Source organism: Micromys minutus, assembly GCF_963924665.1.
Source record: "Micromys minutus genome assembly, chromosome: X".
Taxonomy (NCBI): domain Eukaryota; kingdom Metazoa; phylum Chordata; class Mammalia; order Rodentia; family Muridae; genus Micromys; species Micromys minutus.
Window position 1 is genome coordinate 97,987,186 of NC_137970.1, and position 27,588 is coordinate 98,014,773.

Here is a 27,588-nt window from a genome sequence, read left to right on the forward strand (position 1 = left end):
ACACTCTAATGCACTTCTTGACATTGTATATCATGAAGGTCCAAAAACGATTCTTAAATAGAAGAATAAATTTTGAATCAATATATTAAATGTCTTGAGAATGAATCAGATTTTAGATCATACCTTAGAAGTCTTGATAAGTGCTGACTTTGCATAGAAAGACATGAAGTTGTTGTACATTTTGAGGATATTAGAAAAGAGCTAAACTGAAGAATATGAAAGAAAATCTTGCAGGAAATAAATAGTCCATCCTCTGACTGTCAGTTTTGCTTATTTGATAATTTTTCAAGTGGTAGGATGAAGATATGCATTATAATTTTCTGCCTTAATAAATGCAGTTCCAATTATAATTTAATTACTGTTATTAAAACCCATATCTTTATACATGTGATCCGATCTATTTTCTGTGTTAGATACATAAATTACTGAAACATGACTGTTTCAGTACTGGATTGTTTCTTTCCTTTTCTACATTATTTTTACTGTCTCTAGAGTTTTTAATAAATTTTACTGATTTAAGCACTAGTGCACCATAAAATGACATTTGAGTAGTAAAAGATAGGCACATATTTAACAATTAACATAAGAAATATATTTCAACTCGAATACATGTATTAGTGAATTAGTGCACACACTAGGGAAGAGAGAGAGAGAGAGAGAGAGAGAGAGAGAGAGAGAGAGAGAGAGAGAGAGAGAGAATTTAATAAGTAGTGGACCTAAAGATTTATTTTTTCCTTGCTAATAGTAGCTTCTCTATAGAATCATTCTGCTCTTCCTGAGCTATTAATAAAGAATTCATTAAAATGAGCCATTAATAAAAAAGAGCTTAGTTAAATAATACATTATGCTTTAAATAATGGTCAAAACTGCTTACAATGAAAATTATCTATGGATTGATCACTCTCAATTTATAGAAGCACATCTGCCTTGGTTTTTAATCTACTCGGATTGTTTTTTGGCCAGTAGCACTGCCTGAGGCAAATTTATATCAATCTGACAAAAAGCAATAGAAAGTCTTGCTTCAGAGGTTCTGATTGCTTAAAGCTACGACACTTCTTTAAAAGCTTGAAGGTGTTATAATTAAACATGCATCAATTGCTTAACTTGTCAACCAAAGGCAGTTATTGTAAAGCATTATTTCCCTTCAAAGAGACTCTCATTGCTCATGCATGATTTCATTTATAGAAAAAATATAATTAAAGTACAAATTTAACTTCTGTGAAGGAAACCTTATCAAAGTTTCTTCCAAATCCCCTAGAATTTGCCCATTGTCTAGAAAGCTGTACCTACTGACTTTATTTCACATTTATAGGTAAATGAGAGCAAATATTCATTAATATGTAGATTTCTGATGATGGCTTGAGGGAAGGCATGAAAAGTCTATAGAAATGTTAATTTGAATTTAGTAATAAATTGCATTTGAAATTGTAACTAAAAATACTTGATTTTGGTAATTTATTTTTATAACTATTTCACTCACCCCTTGTCTTTTTCTTAAATGAATTTAGAATGTTTTTTGTAAAATAATAATTAAAGAAATAATTATGCACGACAGAGTGGAATCATAATCATTTCGGAGAATTTTCATTTTTCACTATCATGTCAAATTAGCAAATTCTTTCTTATAAAAACAAAGATAAGGAAAGTTACCCTCATCTGTCCCTGATTCCACCCCTAATGATTAAGAATGATAAAAATAACCATAAAATAAACTGATGACAAAGGGAATATTTTATATAAAAGTAAAGATAATCATTTCCCCATATATTTAAGTAAAAAAAAACCCTTTTATGACTTGATTTTGTGTGAACTATTGTTTTTTGTAGAAATAAAAACTTAATCACAGACTAAATCGACTGCAAGCAATCGTACTGTCAATCTAACTACACTAGTTTTAACTGCAAGTGAGAAAAAGTAAACAAAACTGCTTAATGTTAAGAAAATGCCTTAAAGGAACGGAAAATGCTTTTGACTGAGCTCCATACTGGATGAAGCACAGAAAATGAGAAAATTAGGAGTTGTTTGTCCCAGAGGTCACTAATTTAATAATTACAAAGAAAAGTATATTTTATATCATACTATTATCTTTCATAGAGGTACATAATCTGTCCTTATTTACAGCATTTACAATTCAAGATATTTATGTATGTGTATAAATGGGTACCATTTTGATTATTCTTATGTGATGAAAAGAGTTATAGTTGAACAACAAAATAAAATACTTGAGTATGTGACTTCAAGCTTGCATTTGGAAGAAAAATATAACATTAGAAAATATTCAAACTTTATTTTTTTTTAAATTATGTTAGCAATTTTGTTATCTCCAGGTGAATCTAAAAGTTAAGTCCTTATAAAATCTACAGCACAAAAATTTCTTCAAGCATGATAATCATCTAATTTTGATAATTCATATCTTGTTTTTTATTTGAAAAAAAAAATAAAATTGTGGAAAGATTTCAATCAGGGCACAATCTCTTATTATGTAACACTAAGAAGATGATTATTAATCTATTATATAATGAGAGTCACTGACAGTTTATGAAACAGGTAAGAATAGCCATATTATTTCAATTTTTACAAGTGACAAAAGTGACTCTTAGTCAGTAGGGGTCTTAAAGGTAACTGTAGTCTTAACGTTTCTCTCTATCCTGTTCTAAAGAATAATAATTTAAATGGACAGAGTGAGATGTAAAGAACGGTTTAAGCCAGGGCAACAGCATCTATTCTATTTTCTGAACCATTCATAATTACCACTAGCATTGTCTCTGTCCCATCTATCTCTCTACTAATGATGCCTGTGCATAGTCTGTAGAGGTTATGCATGAAGGTCATTTTCATTTAAATACTTATAAATTACTTCTCAGCTAAAATATTCTTTTCCACTGGTTATTATCTCTCTGTTATCAATGATTAAATATATAGAAAGGGCCTGAGAAATTTCACAAGACAACTTCACTAAAGCCCTCATTTATATTTTATCAGGTGTGATCTATATATTATCTTCAGAGTAGCTATAGTTAATATTTAAGATTATGTAAAATCTCAAGATATTTATAATTAAGTTTAAAAGAATATCTCTTATAGAAGTTCTCATATACTTTATACTTTGTAACAGTGCATTCTTATTTTTCTTAACACTTACTTATTTGTTTAGTGTGTGAGGAAAGGAAGTGAGGATGGACAGTATTCCTATAAATATTGGAAGACAACTTGTAGTAGTGTCACCTTCTCTCCTTTCACCATTGGAGTCTAAGGGACACAACTTTGGTTCTCAAGTTTGGTAGAGAGCACATTTATCCCCTGAGATATTTTGCAAGCTAATATCTACTTGAAACGTAAGTTTAAGAGTCTAACGTTTAATAATTATGTTAGGTTTATGCTATAAGAGACACCATATAAAAACAATATCATAAGAATGTTATACTATAAGTTCATAGCCATAAAATATTTTATAAGAAGAAATTATACTGAAGAATAAAATTAATATACGTTTATGTCATCTAATACCCCACTTGTATAAAATATATCCTTAAAGAAAATATGAATTCACATCCTTGGTATATGTTGTTGTATGTATCTACTAGTGAAATTTTATGAGAATACCTTGTTTATATTTGAAAATTTTCCAGGGCATATTTTAAATATGCTTGAATATTTTAAGGACTCTATTTATGAACAGATTTTAAATCTTTAAAAACAATGCAAAGAAAATATCATAGTTAAATATTTGTCTGTGATATATATAAAAGCATATTAATTGAAAGTACAAACCAGTATTATTTATTAACGTATTTGTGTTTGTTTTTTTTTACATACCTTTAATTTTTTTACAGTCCAGTCATTATCCCCATCCCATCCTACACTCCCTAAGTTCTTCATCCCCTTCCTTCTTCTCTGTCTCCAAGAAGATCTCACCACACACCCCACACAACCCCTCCTGTCAGGCTTCCCCACACTCTGGGGCCTCAAGACTCTCAACGGTTAAATGTGTCTTCTCTTATTGAGGCCAGACCAGGCAGTCCTCTGCTGTGAATGTGTCTTGGACCTGTTTTAGTGTTTGCTGCCTGGTTAGTAGCTCAGTGCCTCAGAGATCTCAGGGGTCTGGGTAGGTTGAGACTGCTGGTCTTCCTACGGGTTTATTCTTTTCCATAGCTTTTTCCAGTCGTTCCCTAATTCAACCACAGGGGTCCCTCCTTGGCTTCTGTCCATTGGTTGGGTGTAAGTATGTGCTTCTGTTTCAGTCAGCTGCTTAATGGGTATCTAGGAGGGCAGCCTTGCTAGCTTCCTGTCTGTAAGCACAACATAGCCTCAGTAATAGTGTCAGGCCTTGGAGCCTTCCATTGAAATGCAACCCAATTTGAGCTGGTCGCTGTACCTCCATTTCCTCAGTCTCTTCTTCATTTTGCTCCTTCAGTTTTTTTAGACAGGAATAATTGTGAATCAAAGTTTTTTACTTTGGGAAGGCAACCCCATGTCTTCACTTGATACTGGTAGTGGACTCTTAATGTTCTCTCTCTCCACTGTAGGGCATTTCATCTCAGGTCCCTCCCTTTGAGTCCTGAGATTCAATCACAGATCAGGTCCATGGTACATTCTACAGGGACTCCGATTCCACCTACTGAGGTCGCATATTTCTTTTTGTTTTGCTCATACATTTTTATTTTTTATTGGATATTAGATAGCCTGTATTTACATTTGAGATGTTATCCATTTCCCCTGTCCCGCTCCCATCCCCACTCATTCTGTTGGCCCTCAGAACTTCACTCCTGTTCCTCCCCCTCCCCACCAATACCTGATCATGTTCCCTTTTCCTATTCCCCTCTCCCACCCAGTTCCCTTCCTTAATCTGCCCTCATTCCTCTCCTTCCCAGGTCGAACTAAAGCATCCCTGTATGATGTACTTTTGGGGAGCTTCTTTAAAACTAAGATGATGAACATTTGTCTTTGAATTCCTTTCCAGTCATAGATAAAATTTTGTTTCTCAATCCCGTCTCCTCACTTCCTATCCTGCAATAAGAGACAAAGCACTATAAACAGCTTACCCTCCCTTGATTTTTTTCCTCATTACATGTGTTACATCAAGATTTGTATTTTGCTTTGTGTTTAATGAGGATGTCTGCAAAACAATCATGGTTTTATGTCCTCTATTACAGATGATAAAGTTGTGATTAGAATATTTCAATTTCCTACTCAAGGAAATTTCAAGATGTTGTGATTTTTGTTATTCAGCTGTCTTACTAGCATTGACAAGGGTGGAGTTGGAATTGGGGAGTAATATTTGACTCTTATGAGCAATAAAATTCTGACGCTGGACTGAATACAAAACACAGAACTGCACTAGAAAACCATTGTTAATAAATGTACTATGCCTTACTTGGAAAAACATTTTGGGATAGGGATGTGCTTTTCTCCTCATTTTAATTTAATGACTTCCTGTAACAGCTTCTGAATTTTCAATGACAGCTTTTGCCCTTCAATTTTTATACTGGATAAAAGGATTTGGCATGTAGCATATTAGTAACTCAACCAAAATTTTTTTCGATAAATATTTGATATTTCAAAAAACATACTTAATGAGTCTTGACTAGTTCAAAGAAGCTGAGCCACTGCTTCATCTATTTCTGCATATTATGACCTACTGAAAACTCTGAGCACCTCTTGTATTCTTCCTTTTCTTTTCTGTCCCTTTCCCTCACTTTGCCAGCCTTTTACTGAAGGTGCACATCTGCTGCCATAAACACACAAATTAGCACATCAATGTTTCTGATGCAAAAAAAAAGTCTGTGCAATAAGAGAATGTTTTGAAAGCAAGCCAGTTTGTCAGTAAATTATAAGCTTCATTACCATAAAACTCTAACAAATAGAAACCACATCTCATTAACTGAAAGCACAATATGACTGCAGCAATATTCATCTCCCCAAAGAGTGCTTATCCATAGGAAAAAAAGAAGATAAAAGTTTTGCTTAGAGCTGCCACTAATGACAGTATTAATTTTATTTATTAAAGAATGCCTAAGCATTTTGCAAAATGCACATTTTATCCCTTCACCAATCTTTTTATCTTTTTCTGATCAAATATAGTGGCAGGCAACAGAGTAAAAGAGTTTTATATGGTGCCTGATGGCTTTCTGCTTTAGGGTCATTTGTTTTCCATGTTCCTGAGCATTCAACTCATGGATTTATATATTCTAGATAATCTCATTACCACTGAATTACAATGCATAATCCTTTTAAATTTTACTTAAACAATTTAGATGATATTATACTACATTACAAAGAGGCTTTGAACTTGATCTACATTTCAGGTATTCCTGGAAATTTCATTGTTGTAACCTGGCAGGCCTGGATCATCATGGCTAGTTTAAAGTTCTGATAATCTTTAAACTGTGCAGAAGAAGAGAAAACAAATCCAGTTAATATTTCTATGTTCTTTTGGTCATGAAACTACTTTCTTACTATTGTTTTTTATTTTGATGAAATACAACAAAGTCATAATATCTTAATTACTATGCCCTGTACTGTGTGATTTTATAATATTGACATTTGATTTAATTCTGATAAAAGAAAATTCTAGCCACATCTTTATAGTAGCTTATAGATTATTCAACATGCTGAAAAGTCCTAGTTTTACAAAATACAACTAGTTCCAAGTTAATGAAGTCATTTGACTGACAGAAAAAAGGATTATCAGAAGACAGGAATTGTTTCAAGAAGGTAAGTAAATATGGTTGTTTAGTCAACTGTTTAATTATAAGCAAAAGATAGTGTAGGAGATTAAATGACATGTGATCTTACTCATATTAAAATACTGAAAAGAGAAAGACAGTGGAAAGGTGAAATCATCTTGAAAAGGTAGATTAATTTAAAGAAAAATAAAGAGTACAGGTAGATTATATACATTGTGCAAAAGCTTGAATGTTTTCAAAATTAAAGTTTCAAATAAGGAAATAATATTCAAGTATTTTGGTTCAAGAAAGTTAGAACTTTTATATGACTTCGGATTTTCAACTAGAACAGCAAAGGTGAGGAAAGACTGTTGTGGAGGGAAAGGTGAATTGAGTTCTGGGTTTTTGCAGTAATTGAAAATCAAATGTTCTGCCCTTATTTGTATACATTTTGTATTGAATATTCTCTATATTTACTATTCAAATGTTATCCCCTTTTCTCCAATACCATCCCCCATCATCTTTCCATTGCCTCCATGAAGGTGTTCCCTCTCCCAACCACCATTTCCTACCTCAGATCTTTGAAATTCCACTATACTGGGAAAATGAGCCTTCCCCCTGACCAATGGCCTCTCTTTTCTTATTGATGCCAGAGAATGTTATCCTCTGCTGCATATGCACCTGGAGCCATGGGGTCTCTCCATGCAAACTCATTGGTTGGAATTTTAGACTATGGGAGGTGTGGTGGGTTTCCTTAGTTGATAATTTTGTTCTTCTAATGAGGTTGCAGAACCTTTCAGCTCCTTCAGTCCTTTCTATAGCTCCTTCATTCAGGTCCCTGAGTTCAGTCTGATAGTTAGCTGCAAGCATCTTTTTTTGTATCACTATGGCTCTAGAAAAGCCTCTGAGGAGGCATCCATACCAGGTCCCTTCCAGTAAGCACTCATTGGCATCAGCAATAGTATATGGGTTTAGTGGCTGCATATGGGATGGATCACTGGGTGAGGCAGTCTCTGGATGATCTTTTATCCAATCCGTGCTCCTCTATTTTTCCCTTTATTACCTCCCATGAGTGTTTTGTTCTCCCTTCTGAGAAAGACTGAGGAATCCACTTTCTGGCCTTTCCTCCCTTTGAGCTACAAAAGTTCTGTGAATTGTTTCTTGGATATTCTGAGCTTTTTTTAAGCCTAGTATATTCTTATCAGTGAGTACAGGCCAGGAGTGTTCTTTTGTGAAAGGGGTTACCTCACTCAGAATGATAGTTTGTAGCTCCATTCATGTGCCTAGGAATTTCATGAAGTCATTGTTTTTTAATAGCTGTGTAGTACTCCATTGTGTAAATGTACCACAATTTCTTTATCCATTACTCTATTGAAGGATATATATTTTTTTCCAGCTCCTGGCTATTATAAGTAAGGCTTCTATGAATATGGTGGAGGATGTGTTTTGTTAGATGTTGGAGCTTATTTTGGGTATATGCCCAGGAGTGGTATAGTAGTACAATGTTCAATTTTCTGAGGAACCTTCAGACTGATTTACAGAGTGGTTGTACCAGCTTGCAATTCTACCAAGAGTTGAGAAGCATCCCTCTTTGTCTACATCCTCACCAGCATCTGCTGTCACCTGGGTTTTTCATCTCAGCAATTCTGATTGGTGTGAGGTAGAATCTTAGGGTTGTTTTGATTTGCATTTCTCTGATGGCTAGTAATGTTGAGCATTTATTTAGGTGCTTCACAGCCATTCAATATTCTTCAGTTGAGAATTATTTTTTTAGCTCTGTACCCCATTTTTAATAGGATTATTGAATCTAACATCTTGAGATTTTTGTATATATTGGATCTTAGCCCTCTACCAAATGTCAGATTGTTATAGAGCTTTTCCCAAACTGTTGGTTGCCATTTTGTCCTTTTCATGGTGTCTTTTGCCTTACAGAAGCTTTGCAATTTCATGAGGTTCCATTTGTCAATTCTTGATCTTAGGGAAGAAGCCACTGGTATTCTGTACATGAATTTTTCCCCTGTGCCTATGTGTTCTAAACTCTTCCCCACTTTCTGTTCTATTAGTTTAAGTGTACCTGGTATTATGTGGAGGTCTTTAATCCACTTGCATTTGAGGTTTGTACAAGGAGATAAGAACGGATTGATTTGCACTCTTCTGCATGTTGACTGCCAGTTGTACCAGCACCATATGTTGAAGAGGCTGTCATTTTTCCATTGAATGTTTTTAGTTTCTTTGTCAATGAACAAGTGACCATAGGTGTGTGAGTTCATTTCTGGGTATTAAATTATATTATATTGATCTACCTGCCAGCCTCTGTACCACTATCATCTGGTTTTTATTATAATTGATCTATAATACAAATTGAGTTCAGGAATGGTGATTTCCATAGAACTTTTTTTTGAGAATAGTTTTTGCTATCCTGAGTTTTTTATTATTACAAATGAGTTTCCAAATTGCTCTTTCTACCTCTATAAAGAATTGAGTTGTAATTTTATATGGGGCTTGCACTGAATCTGTAGATTGCTTTAAGCAAGATGGCCATTTTTACTAGGTTGATATTTCTGATCCATGAGCATGGGAAATCTTTTCAACTTCTGAGACCTTCTTTAATTTCCTTCTTTAGAGACTTGAAGTTCTTGCCATACATATCCTTCACTTGCTTGGTTAGGGACACACAAATGTATTTTATATTTTTTGACTATTTTGAAGGGGTGATTGTTCTATAATTTCTCTTGGATCCTCTTTGCAAGAATTTCATTGAGTATATTAAAATCAATGTTCATGAAGGAAAATTGTCTAAAGTTCTCTTTCTTTGTAGGGTATTTGTGTGTCTTCAGAAGGAGAGCAATCATGGCTTTGGTGAATGAGTTGGGTAGTGTTCCCTCTATTTATATTTTGTGGAACAGTTTGGAGAACATTGTATTAGGTCTTTTATGAAGGTCTTATAGAATTCTGCACCTAACCTACCTGGTACTGGACTTTGTTTGGGAGGCTTTTGATGACTGGTTCTATTTCTTTAGTGGTTATGGGGCTGTTTATATAGTTTATCTGACCCTGATTTAACTTTGGTACCTGGTATCTCTCTAGTCCAAGAACTTTCAGGTGTGCTGTCAAGTGGTATGTATATGCTCTCTCCATTTTCTTTTTGGAGGCTCCCAGAGATATAAGTGTTCCTCTTAGCTCTGCTTTCATTATATCTGATAAATTAGAGTCTGTTGTTTTTAATTAAATTTTAAAAAGTCTATGATTTTTTCTTTATTTTTTTCCTTATCCAACCAATTGTTGATTAGAACATTGTACACCTTCCATGTTTATGTGGGCTTTTTGTTGTTTCTTTTGATATTGAATACCAGCCTTAGTCCATGTTGATCTCATAGGATGCATGGGATTATTTCAATGTTCTTTTGCCTGTTGAAGCCTGTTTTGTGAAAGAATCTATCACAAATTTTTGAGAAGGTACTATGAGGTTCTGAGAAGAAGGTATATTCTTCTGTTTTAGGATGAAATATTTTATAGATGTCTGTTAAGTACATTTGGATCATAATTTCTGTTAGTTTCACTGTTTCTCTGCTCAGCTCCTCCTTCCACGATCTGTCCTTTGAGGAGAGTAGGGTGTTAGTCTCTCACTATTATTGTGTGTGGTTCAATATATACTTTGTGCTTTACTGTAGTTTCTTTTATGAATGTTTCCACCCTTTTATTTGGGTGTCAATATTTAGGATTGAGAGTTCATATAAATAGACTTTTCCTTTGATGAGTAAAAAGTGGCTCCTCCTCTCTCTTTGTTGACTTTTAGTTCAAAATCCATTTTGTTCAATATTAGGATTGTTCCTTAGGACCATTTGCTTGGAAGGTTTTTTCCCAAACATTTACTCTGAGGTAGTGCCTGTTTTTGTTGCTGAGATGAGATTCCTGTATGCAACAAAATGATGGGTCCTGTTTAAGTATCCTCTCTGATAATCTATTTTTTTTTTTTGTGGAGGAAAATAATACATTGATGTTAAGAGATATTAAATAATAGTGATTGTTGGTCCCTGATTTTTTGTTTTTTGTTTGTTTTGTTTGGTTTTTGGGTTAGAGTTAGAACTATGCTTATGTGATTTTCTTCTTTGAAGTTTTCATTTTTATTGACAAACTTTATTTTAAAAGAAACAAAGATAAATGTATAAATTTTAAGCATTTTTTTTAAGGTTTGATACTCTGCATTAAGGTCTTACTAGTTACAATGAGCAAAAAGTACATATAAAACAGAATGTAACCTGGAATTAGTCAACGTTTTCTTAGTGTGTAAGGTTGAGCATGATGTTATTTTGTTTTTTTTTTTTTCTTGAACTTTACATAATTTGTGAGTTGTTTCTAGGTCAGTTCAAGCCTCTGTGGTTAGCATCCCACTATCAGTGACTGCATATTATGTCTGTTCTTTTCTGACTGGGTTATCTCACTCAGGATGATATTCTCTAGATGCAACCATTTTCTTAAGAATTAGGTTAAGTCATTGTTTCTGATAACTGAGTAGTACACCATTGTGGAAATGTACCAGAATTTTTGTGTCCATTCATCTACTGAAGGACATCTGGGTTCTTTCCTGCTTCTGGCTATTATAAATAGAGCTGCTATGAACATTGTGGTGCATGTATATTTGTTGTATATTGGAGTGTCTCTGGGGTATATGCCCAGAAATAGAATAGCTGGATCGTCAGGTAGTACTATGTACAATTTTCTGAGGAATTGGCAGACTTATTTCCAGAGTAGTTGTATCAGTTTACAAACACACCAACAGAGAAGTGTTCCTCTTTCTCCACAACCTTGCCAGCATTTGTTGTCATCTGAGATTTGGATCTTGGCCAATCTGACTGGTGTGAGGTGGAATCTCAGGCTTGTTTTGATTTGCATTTCCCTGATGGCTAAGGATGTCCAGCAATTCCTTAGATGTTAGTCAGCCATTCCAAATTCCTCAATTGAGAAGGTTTTCTTTAGTTCTGTACCCCATTTTTTAGTAGGGTTGTTTGATTCTCTGGTGTCTAGCTTTTTGAGTTTTTGTATCCCTTGGATATTAGGCCTCTATCTGATGTGGTGTTGGTAAAGATCTTTTCCCATTCTGTTGGCTGCCGTTTTGTTTTCTTGACAATGTCCTTAGCCTTACAGAAACTTTGAAGTCTCAATATGTCCCATTTGTTAATGTTTGACTTTAGAGCTTGAACCATTGTTATTTTGTTCAGAAAATTCTCTCCTGTGCCTATGTGTTCTAAGGCTTTCCCTATTTTTCCATCTAATAGTTTCAGTGTATCTGGTTTAATGTAGAGATCTTTGATCCACTTACACTTGAGCTTTGTACAAGGAGATAAGAAAGGGTCTATTTTCATTCTTCTGCATGCTGAGTGCCAGTTGTACCAACACCATTTGTTGAATAGGCTGTCCTTTTTCCATTGAATGTTTACAGCTCCTTTATCAAAAATCAAGTGGCCATATATGTGAGGGCTCATTTCTGGATCTTTTATTCTATTCAATTGATCCACGTGCTTATTTCTATACCAGTACCATGCAGTTTTCAGCACAATTGCCTTGTAATATAGCTTGAGGTCAGGGATAGTGATTCCTGAAGATGTTTTCTTGTTTTGAGGATGGATTACGCTATTCTAGGTCTTTTGTTATTCCAGATGAAATTACACATTGATCTTTCCAACTCAGTGAAGAACTGGGTTGGAATTTGATGGGGATTGCATTGAATCTGTAGATTGCTTTTGGTAAGATGGCCATTTTTGAAATGTTGATCCTTCCAATCCATGAGCATGGGAGATCTATCCATTTTCTGAGATCTTCTTCGATTTCCTTTTTAGAGGTTTGAAGTTCTGGTCATACAGGTCCTTCAAGTGTTTAGTTAGAGTCACACCAAGGTAATTCATAGATTTTGTGACTATTCTGAAGGGTATCTTTTCCTTAATTTCTTCCTCCACATGTTTGTCCTATGAATATAGGAAGGCTATAGATTTGTTTGAGTTAATTTTATACCCAGCCACTTTGCTGAACTAGTTTATCAGCTGTAGAAGTTCTCTGGTGGAATTTGTGGGGTCAGTTAAGTACACTATCATGTCTTCTGCAAAAAGTGATGTTTTTACTGCTTCTTTTCCAATTTGTATCCCTTAGATTTCTTTTTGATATCTAATAGCTCTGGCAAGGACTTCCAGTACTATGCTGAATAGGTAGGGGGAGAGTGGGCAGACTTGTCGAGTCCCTGATTTTAGTGGGATTGCTTCAAACTTTCCACAGATAAGATTGATGTTGGCTGTTGATTTGCTGTATATTGCTTTTATTATGTTTAGGTATGGACATTGGATTCCTGTTCTTTCTAAGTCTTTTAACATGAAGGAGTGTTGAATTTTGTCAAATGCTTTCTCAGCACCTAGTGAGATGACCATGTGATTTTGGTCTTTAGTTTGTTTATATGGTGGATTACATTGGTGGATTTCCTTTTATTAAACCATCCCTGCATCCCAGGGATGAAGCCTACTTGGTCATGATGAATGATCGTTTTGATGTGTTCTTGGATTCTGTATGCAAGGATTTTGTTGAGTATTTTTGTATCAATGTTCATAAGTGAGATTGGTCTGAGGCTTTCTTTTCTTGTAAGGTCTCTGTTTGGTTTAGGAATGAGGGTTATTTTAGCCTCAAAAAATGAGTTAGGTAATTTTCCATATGATTCTATTTTGTGGAATAGTTTGGAGAGTATTGGTATTATGTTTGCAATAAATGTCTGATAACATTTGTATTGAACCTGTCTGTACCTGGGCTTTTTGTTGTTGGAGGCTTTTAATGTCTTCTTCTATTTCTCTAGATGTTATGGGATTATTTAGATGGTTTACCTGTTCCTGGTTTAACTTGAGGATCTTGTATCTGTCTCGAAATTCATCCCTTTCCTCCAAATTTTCCCAAATTTGTGGAGTATAGGCTTTTGTAGTAGGATCTGATGATTTCTTGAATTTCTTCAGTTTTAGTTGTTTTGTCTCCAACTTCCTTTCTGATTTTCCTAATTTTTATACTTTCTCTTTGCTCTCTTGTTTGTCTGGCTAAGGGTGTATCAATCTTGTTGAGTTTCTGTAGGTTTTGTTGATTCTTTCAATGTTTCTTTTTCTTTCTATTTGGTCTATTTCTGCCCTAAGTTTGATTATTTCTTGCATTCTACATCTTTTTGGTGAATCTGCTTCCTTTTATTCTAGAGCTTTCAGCTGTGCTGTCAAGTTGTTAATGTATGCTATCTCCAGTTTCTTTTTGGAAGCTCTCAGAGCTACGAGTTTCCCTCTCAGTACTGCTTTCATTGCATCCCATAGGTTTGGGTATGTTGTTTTTGTTTTCATTGAATTCTAGAAAATCCTTAATTTTTTTTCTTTATTTCTTCTTTGACCCTGCTATAATTTAATAGAGAGTTGTTTAGTTTCCATATATATGTGGGCTTTTTCTTGTTGTTAAACACTAGCCTTTGAACATGGTGATCTGACACGATGTATGGGAGTATTTCAATCTTCTTATATTGATTGAGGCTTATTCTGTGTCCAATTATGTGGTCAGTTTTTGAGAAGGTGCTGTGCGGTGCTGAGAAAAAATGTGTATTCTTTTCCTTAAGATGATATGTTCTGTAGATATCTATTAATTCCAGTTGGTTCATAGTCTCTGCTATTTTTAGAGTATCCTTGTTCAGTTTTTTTTTTCCATGATCTGTCCATTGGTGAGAGTGGGGTATTAAAGTCTCCCACTATTATTGTGTGGGGTGAAATGTATTTTTTGAGCTTTAGTAGGGTTTCTTTTATGAATGAGGGTGCTTTTGTATTTGGAGCATATATGTTAAGGATTGAGAGTTTCTCCTGACAGATTTCTCCTGTAATGAGTAAAAAGTGTCCTTCCTTATCTTTTTTGATAACTTTTGGTTGGAAATTTACTTTATTCGATATTAGAATAGACATTCCAGCTTGCTTCTTGGAGCTGCTTGCTTGCAAGTTTTTTTCCCAACCTTTTATTCTGAGCTAGTGTCTGTCTTTGTCTCTGAGATCAGTTTCTTGTATGCAGCAAAATGCTGGATTTTGTTTATGTATCCATTCTGATAGCCTATGTTTTTTTTATTGGGGAGTTGAGTCCATTTTTGTTAATAATATCAAGGAATAGTGGTTGCTGTTTCCTGCTATTATTGCTTTTGTAGTTTGAGTTGTGTCTGTGTCCTTTTCTTCTTTTAGTTTTCTTGCTTAGGAGTTTTCTTATTTTTACTAGTATGTAGTTCTTCTCATTGTATTGGGTTTTACACCTATAATTCTTTGTAGTGCTGGGTTTGTGGTCAGATATTGTGTAAATTTAGATTTGTCTTGAAATATCTTCATCTCTCCATCTATCGTGATTGATAGTTTTGCTGGGCATAGCAGCTGAGGCTGGCACTTGTGCTCTCTTAGGGTCTGCATGATGTCTGTCCATGCTCTTCTAGCTTTCATAGTTTCTTTTGAGAAATCTGGTGTGATTCTGAATGCTCTGCCTTTATATGTTACCTGACCTTTTTCCCTTACTGCTTTTAGTATTCTTTCTTTACTTTGGGCACTTGGTGTTTTTACTATTATGTGTCAGGAGGAATTTTTTTTCTGGTCCAACCTATTTGGAGTTCTGAAGGCTTCTTTTATGCTTGTGGTCATCTCATTCTTAAAGGTAGGGAAGTTTTCTTCTACAATTTTGTTGAAGATATTTACTGTACCTCTTAGTAGATATTCTTCTCCCTCTTCTATTCCTATTATCCTTAGATTTGGATTGTGTCCTGGATCTCCTGGGCATTTTGGGTTAGGAGCTTTTTGTTTTTTGCATCTTCTCTGAATGTTTTGTCTATGTTTTCAATGTTGTATTCATATCCCGAGATTCTCTCTTCCATCCCTTGTAGTCTGTTGGAAATGCTTGCATCTGTGACTCCTGATTTGTTTTTTTAGGATTTCTACTTCTTGGGATGTCTCTTTTAGTGTTTTCTTTATTGTGTCCATTTCTGTTTTAAATTCCTTCTTTCATTCCTTCATCTCTTTGGTTCTGTTTTCTTCTAGTTCTTTGAGTTCTTTGAGTGTTTTTCTTGTTTCTTCTTTAAAAGCTTCTAATTCTTTTTTCTTTTCCTCCTGTACTTGTTTAAGGATCTCCATTATCATCTTCAGGCAGGATTTCTTGTCTGAGTCTTCTTTTTCTGGAGTGTTTAGCATTCTGCTGTTTGCTGGGATGGGAGAGCTTGGTTCTAGTGTTGCCAGGTTGTCTTGGTTTCCCTGGCATATGCTCTTTCGCTTTCCTCTTGCCTTCTTGTTGTCAGTGATATGTTCTTGCCTTTCCCTTGTACCTGGCCTGTGTCCCTGGATCTTCGCTTGTCCAGATGGCGGATGATCTTAGCCCTGTTCTGTGTCCCAAAGCTGCTGGGGCTGGGAACAGAGGTCCCAATACTGGGTTTCTGGTCCCTGGATGTGGCAGGGTAGGGGTGTGCTTTCCCTGTGTGCTCGGCAGTGATCTCTCTGCCCCCTGGCTACTAGGATCACCTTCTTACCAGGCCCTTATCTCTGGGGCTCCGATGGTCCAGGTGTCGGATGGTCTGAGCCCTGTTCTGCACTGAAGTTTTTTTCAATAGACTATTTTCTTGCTTTTCTTAGGGTGAAGTTTCCTTCTTTGTGATGGTGTTTTCCATCTATTAGACTGTGTAGGGCTGGATTTGTGGATAGATTTTGTATAAATTTCTATGTTGTGAAATATCTTGTTTCTCCATTGAGAATTTTGCTGGATATAGTAACCTGAAATGGCATTTGACTTCTCTTAGTATCTATATGAAGTCAGTCCAGGCTTTTCTAGCTTTCATCATCTCTGTTGAGAGTATGTTGTAATTCTGATAGCTCTGCCTTTATATGTTACCTGTCTTTTTTTCCCTTACAGCTTTCAGTATTCTTTCTTTGTTTTGAACATGTGGTGTTTTGATTATTATGTGAGAGAACGAGTTCTGTTTCTGGTTCTATTTCAAGTTCTGTAGGCTTCTTTTATGCTCAGGGTCATCACTTTCTATAGTTTGGGGATGTTTTCTTCCATAATTTTATTGAAGATATTTACTGCCCTTTTAGTTAGGAGTCCTTGCTCTCATCTATATCTATTGTTCTTAGATTTGGTCTTCTCATGGATGTCCTGGATGTTTTGGGTTAGAAACTTTTAGATTTTTTGCATTTTCTCTGAATTTTGTGTCAATATTTTCTATTGTCTTTTCTGCCCCTGAGATTCCTTCTTCTATCTCTTGTATTCTGTTGGTGATGCTTGTGTCTATTACTCCCAATGTCTTTCCTAGGTTTTCCAACAACATGGTTGTCCCTTTTTGTGATATCTTCATTGCTTCTATTTTTGTTTTCAATTCCTTCACCTGTTTTGTTTTTTTTTTGTGCTTTTCTGTAGCTCTTTAAGTGATTTTTGCATTTTCTCTTTAAGGGCTTCAACTTGTTTGCATGTGTTCTCCTGTCTTTGGTGTACTTCTTTAAATATGTTATTTATGCACTTCTCAAGGATCTCCATAATCATCATGAAGTATGATTTTAAGACTAAATCTTGTTTATCTTGTGAGTTGGGATATCCATAATTTGCTGTGGTGGGAAAATTGGTTTCTGGTGTCTTTGTTTTCATTACTTAGTTTCTTGAACTTTCCTCTTACCATCTTGGTATCAGTGATGCTGGGTGATCTCATAGTCTCTGACTATAGGTTGTCTCTCCTGTGGGTCTTTGGCCCCGAGGGCTCCAGAGGAAGATTGTTCCTGGGTTTTCGGTCGGCTCTCTGGGTAGGCTGTGAGCTCTGATGTCAATGGGCTGTTCAGGGTTTTGTCCTGAATAGTCCATTCCCAGTCAGCACCAAGCTACCTGCACCCTGAGAGTTCTGGGTGGTCTCTCCTCGGATATTCAGTGGAGAAGGAGTGTGGACACACCTGTGGGCTCAGGAGTGAGAGTGCTACTTTGGCTTCTCTAGGTGCCCAGAAATGTGTGGGAAGGCTGCCAGTCTCAATAAAACTTTATTTGTATACTGTTTACCACATTTCTGAGCTTCTGTCTTGGTTGTCTAATATGGTGGTAATTCATTTATCACAGAGCTGGTATAAGAATCAAATAGAAGAATATTATGTAAGTTGAAGGTGCATTAAATGGCACTTTCCTCTAACTGGAAGTGAGGATAATTATTTCTTACTTTAACAACACTTCAACATCCAGGGGTTATTTTTGTTTTAGTGTCAGATAAATAATTCATTTAACTATGACATGAACCTATGTATATTTGGAGACAATCAAAAGAAACTATTTACATCAGAATTAAACATAACTTGCTGTCTTGTGTTTCATCTTGTGGTCTTGTCTTAAAGGGATATTTGGTACGTAAAATAGACTGACAAAGCCTTGCCATAGCAAGCTTAATTCAGTTCAGAATAAGAGTATTAACTACAGTATTAGGGATACTTTTTAATTGAAGATTTCATACTGAAAAAAGAGGAAGAAGCTAATGAGAAAAATTCCACTGAGATAATAGACTTGAAAACATGCATAATTTCAAATATCCAAAGGGTAGATATTATTTGAGGTTATTCGTGTAAATAGGGCTAAAAATAGAGAGGAGAATGTAGAAACTAGCATTTCAAAGAATTTAAAGAAGAGACTTTTGACTTCCAGAATGAACCATGTATTTGATTAAATTTATTCCTTTGGCATCTGCTTCTGTTCTCTTTAGCCTCCCTTCTAATAGTCAATTGCTCATTTTTTATTTAATATGTTGCTTGAGTGTCAATATGCTTCCTGTTTGGAATATGACTATTAACACTCATATTCTGTTTCATCATTAAAGGTGATTTCGTGCTTTAAAAGTGAAGGTTTCCAACAGTATAATGTCAGTGATTGAAATCCTTTTTGAACAATGTGAAGTCCTTCATGAGCAATATACACATATACTTGAATTTAAGAATCTGACTTGTGAAGCCCTGATCATTAATATTAGGGGAAAATAATGGTAATGTTTCTCCACCCCCTTTGTAAAATATCACTGTTCCGAGGAAGCACAAGTACAAGGGAGAAATAGTCTTCCCCAGGGAAGAGCACACCAACTGGTTATCCAAAACCAAATGATCAGAAAAGAAAAATATATATATCAATAACATTATACAGTATAAACAGGTTATATATATATATATATATATATATATATATATATATATATATATATAATAACAGTTAATGAAAAACTAGGCCATGAATTTGAAAGAGAGCCAGGAAGTCATTTAAAACGGTTTAGAGAGAAGAGTGCAGGAACACATCTTGTTATTATATTATAATCTTAAAGCACTTTTAAAAAATAAAACAAAAGCTTACTCCATTTACAAAGAATAAAACTTATATGTAAATTAATTTTATGTTAATTTTTTGACAATCAAGCCCATACCTTGGTTAGAACGCAAGACCACCATAATATATGTCTTTATGAGATGTTACTGAGATTAAATACTTTCAATTATAAAGTAATTAATAAAACTTCAGTGCAACTGATTCCTTCTCAACAAATACCAAAATTATCAAAAAAGACAATTATTTTAATGTAGTCATGCCTAGAAATATGAAAAGAAATAATGCTTATAACACTCTACACTCCCTTTCAGTGTAAGTTTCTGTACTTTTAGAACGTAGGACAAACCATTTCTTCAATTTTACACCAAACTTGAGCTCATTGTCCCCAGGCCTAATTTTAAAAAATGTCAGCACATATAATAATAATAATCAGAGCAAGGGAAGTTATCAATTTATGAGTGGGCTAGGTAGGCTAGGGATTGGAAAGAAGGCAGTGGAAGGGGAAAAGAGATAGCTTGATTTTCATTTAAAATGTGTTTTAAAATAAAACCCGAAAACGTTAAAAAGTAACACAAAATGCATAGTCAACTTTCTGTATTTAACAACACATTTTAAAGAAAGTGCAGAATTTTTTACTTGACTTTATCATGGAACTTTTCTTGTTCAAGTTACAATTCTTCTTTAGCAGATAGAGAAATTATTGTTTAACATCTGCTCACCTTCGGCATTTGTTTTCAGCTTCTTGAGGTAGGCCTATTTCCTGATTGCCACCTGCCTTCATGCTTTAAGCTTTGTCATCCTTTGCTAATTCTTGCAGCTCCACTGGGACCTAGTTGATTCTTTTCAGTTTTTACTTTTTCTTTTATAGAGACATCAAATCTGAATATATATTTAATTTTTTTCTTATTTTTGAATTGTACCTTAATAGCCAGTGTATTTCATATCATATGCTAAGAGTATTTAATGATATGTATTAGTGGGATTAAAATGAAGAACAATATAACAATAATTGACATGGTCAATCAGCAAAGTGTACAAAGTATATAACACAGCTTATTGTGTGACTCTCTCTGGTTTTGGTTGTGACTACCTCCTCTTGTAATAATGTACTTAGCAGCCTAGTTTCTTCACTGACATATAATATGAACATACAACCTATCCAAACAACACACCTAACATCTAAACCACCTCCAATCCACACCTACAAGGTCTACATATATTCTTATCCTTGAACAGTTTTATGAATTTCCTTTGGTAATCAAATTCAGACAGTTTTTGTTCCAGTGTTATTCACAGAAAATCTTGGTAGAAAGATTAGAAAAACCCATTAAACATGAGCTGTTATTGGGAGCTTGTGAAGTAAGGAAAAACTAGTTCCTCTAGTAAACGTGTTAGGAAATTCCCTGTTTACCATCTTATATTTGTGCATAATTAGAACATTATTTTCAATTCTTGGATACTAAGTGAAGAATCTACACAAACGCCCAAGACTGTGACCATCAATAGCAGTTTATTAAACCACCAACATACATTATAAATCACTGCTCTTTGTGTGCTGAGGAAAATGTTAGATTTTTTTCAAAGTGAATAATACGCTTCTTTTTAAAATCTTTCTATGCTTGGAGAGTTGGTAGAAAATTAATGTAAAACTATTTGCTGCAAAATAAGATCAAAATTGTAATATTGGTGTCATTACCATGCTACAAAATACACTAAAGAAATATTTGTCATTATTATTTCTACATCATATAATTATCATATAGTCATATTTATCTTTTGTTATTTTAGAAATGGTTTGAGGTAACCAAAATAAGTGGTCTCTTACTTTGTAAGTAAGCAAGGATCACAAAAGTAAAGCATATTTTCACCAAATTGAATTAAACACATACTATTGGTATTATTTCTGTGTGCTACTATTAAATTTAATCTCAAATTTGAGGTCGTATTTTGCAGTTATTTTCACGATTGAGGTACTCTTCGTTTCTTTGTTCTCATTTTTACAATTTATTTTTTAGAAGAATATTACCATGATCAATTCCTATACATACTGAAAGGTTTTGCTGTCCATACCTATAGATGTTTTACTTAGGCAAAATATTTATTTACATTTAAATATTAAGTTGATATTAGTACGGAAGTTTATTTTATGTTTTGGGTTATAGATAATGTTTGTTCAAACTAGTCAGACATTGGTCACTAGAAAATGTAGTGAATACAGTGCTCATTTGGTTTTTCCTAAGGAGCTTTACCTTCTCTTTTAGAGTTTGAAATTGTTTTCTTTCTGGAAGATTCAACAATCTCACTCTAGCCATTTACTGCACCATTCTGCATGTCCATGGAACTCTTTCTCTTTTTTCTGACAATGGTATTAGAAAACAAACTTTGTTTCTCTTTGTCCCTTCCATCAATCAAAGTGTGGAGAGACATACAAATAATAATCTATGCTTTAAAGTACCTAAACATTTTATATATTTTATATATTTTCATAGTAAATTAAATATTATAGTGTGTATGTGTGTATGTGTGATTGGGTAGATTCAATACATATGATGTGTAACAATAAGATTGTTTACAACATTGTTGGAAAAGAACTTTATTCACTAGAGCAGCATATATAAATAAATAAAATAATTTATTTATTTTAATTTAATTAAATATTATTATATAATTTAATCTTTAAATAAATTATTTCATTTATTCAGAGTTAAATAAATATTTAATAATTTACTTGATATTTATTTTCAATTATTTTAAAAATATATAATTTATATTAATAATTTTATTTATTTCTTTAAACTTTTGTTTTACAGTCCAGTCTTTACCCCCCTCCTGGTCTGCCCTCTGACTGTTCTGCATTCCGTACATACTCCCCTACCCTGTCTCCAAGATGAAGTCCCTAACTCTCCACCACCACTTACTTCATCAGAACTCTCCAGTCCCTAGGGCCTCATATCTCTTGAGGGTTAGGTACATCTTCTCTGACTGAGTCCAGACCAGGCAATTCTCTGCTGAGTATGTGTTGGGTGCCTCTTATCAGCTGGGGTATGCTGCCTGGTTGGTGATCCAGTGTCTGAGAGATCTCAGAGGTCCACGTTAGCTGAGACTGCTGGTCTTCCTATAGGGTTGCCTTATTCTTCAGCTATGAACTTTTTCCTAATTCAACCACAGGAGTCACTAGTTGTGTTCATTTGTTGGGTGTAAATATCTGCATCTGACTCTTTCAGATACTTGCTAGGCTCCTGTCTATAAGCACACCATAGCTTTAGAAATACTTTCAAGTCTTGGAGCCTCCCATTGACATGAATCTGAACTAGAGCTGGTCACTGCATGTCATTCCTTCAGTCTCTTCTCCATTTTTGTCCCTGCAGTTCTTTTATACAAAAATAATTTTGGGTGAGGGTTTTTGACTGTGAGATGACAACCTCATTCCTCAACATAATGCCCTGTCTTTCTACTGGAGGTAGTTTCTGTGGATTGTATCCTGGGTATTATGTGCTTTTTTTATTCTGCTAATATCCACTTATTAGTGAGTACATACCATACATGTCCTTTTGGGTCTGAGTCACCTCACTCAGGATGAGATCTTCTAGCTTCATCCATTTGACTGCAAAACTCAGGATGTCCTTATTCTTAATAGCTGAAAAATCTACTGTGTAAATGAATCACATTTTCTGTATCCATTTTGTTGTTGTGGGACATCTGGGTCATCTCTAACTTCTGGCTATCACAAATAAGTCCACTATGAACTTAGTATAATACATGCCCCAGTGGCATGGTGGGGCATCTTTTGGGTATATGCCCAGGAGGGATATAGCTGTGTCCTCAGGTAGTACTGTGTTCAATTTTCTGAGGAACCTCCAAATTAATTTCCAGAGTAGTTTTAGCCATATGCAATCTCACCGCTCATGTAGGAGTGTTCCTTTTTCCTTACATCCTCACAAATATACATAGTTTTTAAACATATTGTTCTTATACCATTCACTGAGATTATTCTATGCATTGATATATATTTAGGGGAGTTTTGTTTTATTCTGTGTTCCCTACTAGAATTCATGGCTATAACATTGTATACATCACACTAAACTATTGGTGAAGGAATGTTCAATTTATTTTTTAAGTTTATTTTTGAGATTATAATTACAACATTTCTCCCTTGCATTTCCACCCTTAAAACCTCTTGTATACCTCTTCCCACTCTACTTCATATTCATGGCCTTTTATCAATTTTTTATTGCACGATTTATATATATGTGTGTATATGTATGTATTCATAAATATAGATATTCAGACTGTATAATGTTATTTTCACATATGTTGTCACTAATAATCATTTAGCACTGCACAATATGTGTGGTCTTTACAGGAAAAGGCCACTTCTCCAAAATTTTAACAATGGCCTATAATTCTTTGTAACCTATCTGATATGAGGAAAGAACAAAAAAGTGAAGGTTCTTTAAAGTGGGGGAGGGAGGTAAACACAAAAGAAAAAGGGAAGTAGAAAAATAAGGGTTATTGCAATATCATTTTCTACACAATCACCAATTTGTTGCATATTCCACTTCAGCCCAAATAAACCCATTCAATGAAAACAGGACTAAATAATTAGGAAAACAAACTTCAAACACTCTATTCCCCTCCTAAGAAAATCCCTCTCACTTGACTTGTTTCCGTTCTGTCCTCTCCTCCCTTTCCTCTGACTCCTCCTTTTCGGTTTTACTCCCTGACTCCTCCTCTTCCGTTTCCTCTCCTATTTCCCACCTCCTCTTCCTGTCTAATTATGTATTGCCATAACATAAATCTACATATCACTTTTTGTTTACTTTAAAAAACAGAACAACAAAAAAAAACTTTGCCTTTAAGCTATATATGACTATTATCACTTGAAAATATTCTAAATGACTATGTTTTCTCAAAGTTAATTATCTTGGGCAGGCCATCAAACTAAGTTAGTCTTCAACTCCATCAGAAATCTGAGAATGACCAAATATCTAAAAACATAGGAAGCCTAAAAGGGTTTCCAGAACTTACAGAGGTTGTAGAGACAAATCTCCACCAGTAGTCCCATATTAGCAACATGTGAGAGTATGTCTTCAGCCTTCTCGCCCAGGATCACTGACAGACCTAAAAATGCAGAAATCTTGAAGTGCTGATATCTTTGGTTTGGCAAAGATTATCAGTCAACTATCCTGCACAAGGTGTCTTCTTTTGGACAGTAATAGTCTGTTATACATTTGGCAGTTTTTTGCCCAATGGCTGCTCAGTCACCAACTACCTCACCTCAAGGTAGAGATGCTCAAGTTCTTTGTCATTATTTGTGGATTTCTGACATTCTTGAAATCTATCTAACTACAAAAAACATTCGTGACTTAAACTATGAGTTTACTGTCTATCCTTTAGCTAGCATTGATTAATCAACTAGAAACAGTGTATAATAACAGTTATAAGGCTGGATCGAAGTCTTATATTCCAAAATGTATTGTATTGGCACAATGCCTATATGAAAGTAACAATATTAATCTCAATTTTAAATCAATAGTACAACCTCAACCTTGTATCAATTACAAAGATTTCTATTAATGTAAGATATAGCTATGTAATAACTTGTTTGAAAATAAATTTACTAACATATCATTATGTCTCTAACTTCCATATACCCAATATCTCCTCCACCCTGTTTTCCCCACCTAAGAAGGAAGGATAAAGAAAAAGGGGAAAGGTAGCCATCCCTGAGTTTAAACTCTCTAGTTCCCTCCATGTCCAAAGCTGCATTTGTAATGTATCCAAAATTAAAAAAATAACCAGAACCATCCACCCCCACATAAGAAATTGGGAAGAAGATCTTCTCTTATCTGCTTCCAGCTGAACTGGGGTGAAGAATCACCTTCAGGGGGCCCAGGGGAAAATAGGAAAACTAACTTTGTCACAGGAGAGCTTGCCTTCCAGTCACTATGTGCTGAGAAAGTTTACTACTTAGATGACATCTTGACTATGACAGTCTGAAAGGCTGAACAGGCAAGCCAAGCAGTTCTGGAAAAGTTCTGGAAGTAAAACTTGAAAATAAACAGCTTCAAAATATTTGAGGTAGAATCAAACATAGAGGAGGAATAGAAGGTCCAAGAATCTCAATATTCCAGAGTGTGGATCTTTTTAGGGCTGTCTTTCTCTTCTTTTATCATGCGCACACAAAACTTACAAGCAAATCATATAGTTCTGTAAAGACATTCACATGGAGTGTGCAGGGTGTACATATTGGTTAATGAAGATTAATAAAGATAACTTTCTTCAGGTTAGTTTGATCACATAATATATTTCTGTATACATGCCATCTTAAAGAATGGCATGTGATAAAAAGTCATGAGACATATGGAATAACAAAAGACCTAGAATAGCGAAAGAAATCCATCCTCAACAGCAAAAAAAACATCTGCGGGAATCACTATCCCTGACCTCAAGCTATATTACAAGGCAATTGTGCTGAAAACTGCATGGTACTGGTACAGAAATAGGCATGTGGATCAATGGAATAGAATAGAAGATCCAGAAATGAGCCCTCATGTATATGGTCACCTGATTTTTGACAAAGGAGCAGTAAACATTCAATGGAAAAAGGACAGCCTATTCAACAAATGGTGCTGGTCCAACTGGCACTCAGCATGCAAAAGAATGAAAATAGACCCGTTCTTATCTCCTTGTACAAAGCTCAAGTGTAAGTGGATCAAAGATCTCCACATTAAACCAGATACACTGGAAGTATTAGATGAGAAAGTAGGGAAAAACTTAGAACTGATAGGCACAGGAGAAAATTTCCTGAACAAAACACCAATGGCTCAAGCTCTAAGATCAAAGATTAACAAATGGGACTTAATGAGATTGCAAAGTTTCTGTAAGGCTAAAGACATCGTCAAGAAAACAAAACTGCAACCAACAGAATGGGAAAAGATCTTTACCAACACCACATCAGATAGAGGCCTAATATCCAAGGTGTACAAGGAACTCAAAAAGCTAGACACCAGAGATTCAAATAACCCTATTAAAAACTGGGGTACAGAGCTAAACAAAACGTTTTCAGTTGAGGAATACCGAATGGCTGAGAAACACCTGAGGAAGTGCTTGACATCCTTAGCCATCAGGGAAATGCAAATCAAAACAACCCTGAGATACCACCTCACACCAGTCAGATTGGCCAAGATCCAAAACTCAGATGACAGCAGATGCTGGCGAGGCTGCGGAGAAAGAGGAACACTTCTCCACTGTTGGTGGGGTTGCAAGCTAATACAACCACTCTAGAAGTCTGTCCGGTGATACCTCAGAAAATTGGATATAGTACTACCTGAAGACCCAGCTATTCCACTTCTGGGCATATACCCCAGAGACACTTCAATACACAACAAAGATATATGCACCACAATGTTCATAGCGGCTCTATTTATAATAGCCAGAAGCTGGAAGGAACCCAGATGTCCTTCAGAAGATGAATGGATACAAAAATTGTGGTACATATACACAATGGAATACTACTCAGCCACCAGAAACAATGACTTAACCAAATTCTTAAGAAAGGCTGCATCTAGAGAATATCATCCTGAGTGAGATAACCCAGTCACAAAAGAACAGACATAATATGCAGTCACTGATAGTGGGATGCTAACCCCAGAGGCTTGCACTCCCCCAGAAACAACTCACAGACTCTATGAAGCCCAAGAAATAAAGAAAACAAAAAAAATATATACATATATTTACAAAACAAGAAGACTTTGACTATTTCCATGTTCCGTTTTGTTTTGCATGTACTTTACGCTTATTGCAACTATTAGGTTTTCAATGCATACTGTCAAGCCCTTGAAAAAAATCAAGTTCTGACGAAAAAAATATATTCACATGGTTTTATGTAAAAATTATTTCAATGTCTGAAAAAACATTACTGACAAAAATGTATAATTTTAAGTAAAAAATGTTTAAAATCTGTACATTTATCTTTGTTTTGTAAAATAAAGTCGTTAAAAAAAATAAAAAAAATAAAATCAAAAAAAAAATTAAAAAAAAAAAAGTCATGAGAAATTTGTGCCCAATAAATGTTACTGGCTGTGTATAGACATTTTAGTCTCAGCCAGTTCCAGAGCTTTCTCTATATATGGAGATATAAATATTACCACATATATATTACCTGTTTGTTGATTGTGTCAGTCTCCCTTTTCTTCTTGGTCAGCGAGGTCTTCAGAAGGTCTCCCTTGGTCATGTCTGGTCTTTATCAACTTGGAAGGAATCTACAGCGTTACTTTTCCTGTGGAAACATAGGCATAACCCCTCCCCCAGTGTAATAAATTCCCCATTTCACATTCTGATGTTAGAATATCCTTAATAAAAACAGGCTAGTTTAATTCAGTGTTTTTTTTTTTTTCCACAATCTAATGTCTGTCAGCAGCTGTGCTATTTTGTCCATTAGTATTTAAAAATTTTAAGGTTAATAAGGCACTATATAATCTATGTCTGGGGGCTTTGCCTATTTCCCTTTGGCCTATTAAGCATCTCCTTTAGAGTTTGATTAGATCTCTCCACAATAGCTTGTCCTTTAGGATTA

The 27,588-nt window shown here is 34.8% G+C and overlaps 1 pseudogene across 1 annotated transcript in view; it reads right to left on the reverse strand.

Moving 5' to 3' along the window:
* Positions 1 to 27,246, reverse strand: part of LOC308415148 (large ribosomal subunit protein uL14-like) — an 87,075-nt pseudogene extending 59,829 nt beyond the window's left edge. The window contains exons 1-2 of the transcript in view: positions 27,175 to 27,246; positions 24,288 to 24,356 (exon numbers count right to left, since the gene is read on the reverse strand). The product of the transcript in view is annotated as a large ribosomal subunit protein uL14-like (transcript). The remainder of the gene's footprint in view (positions 1 to 24,287; positions 24,357 to 27,174) is intronic.
* Between the last annotated feature and the right edge of the window lie 342 nt (positions 27,247 to 27,588).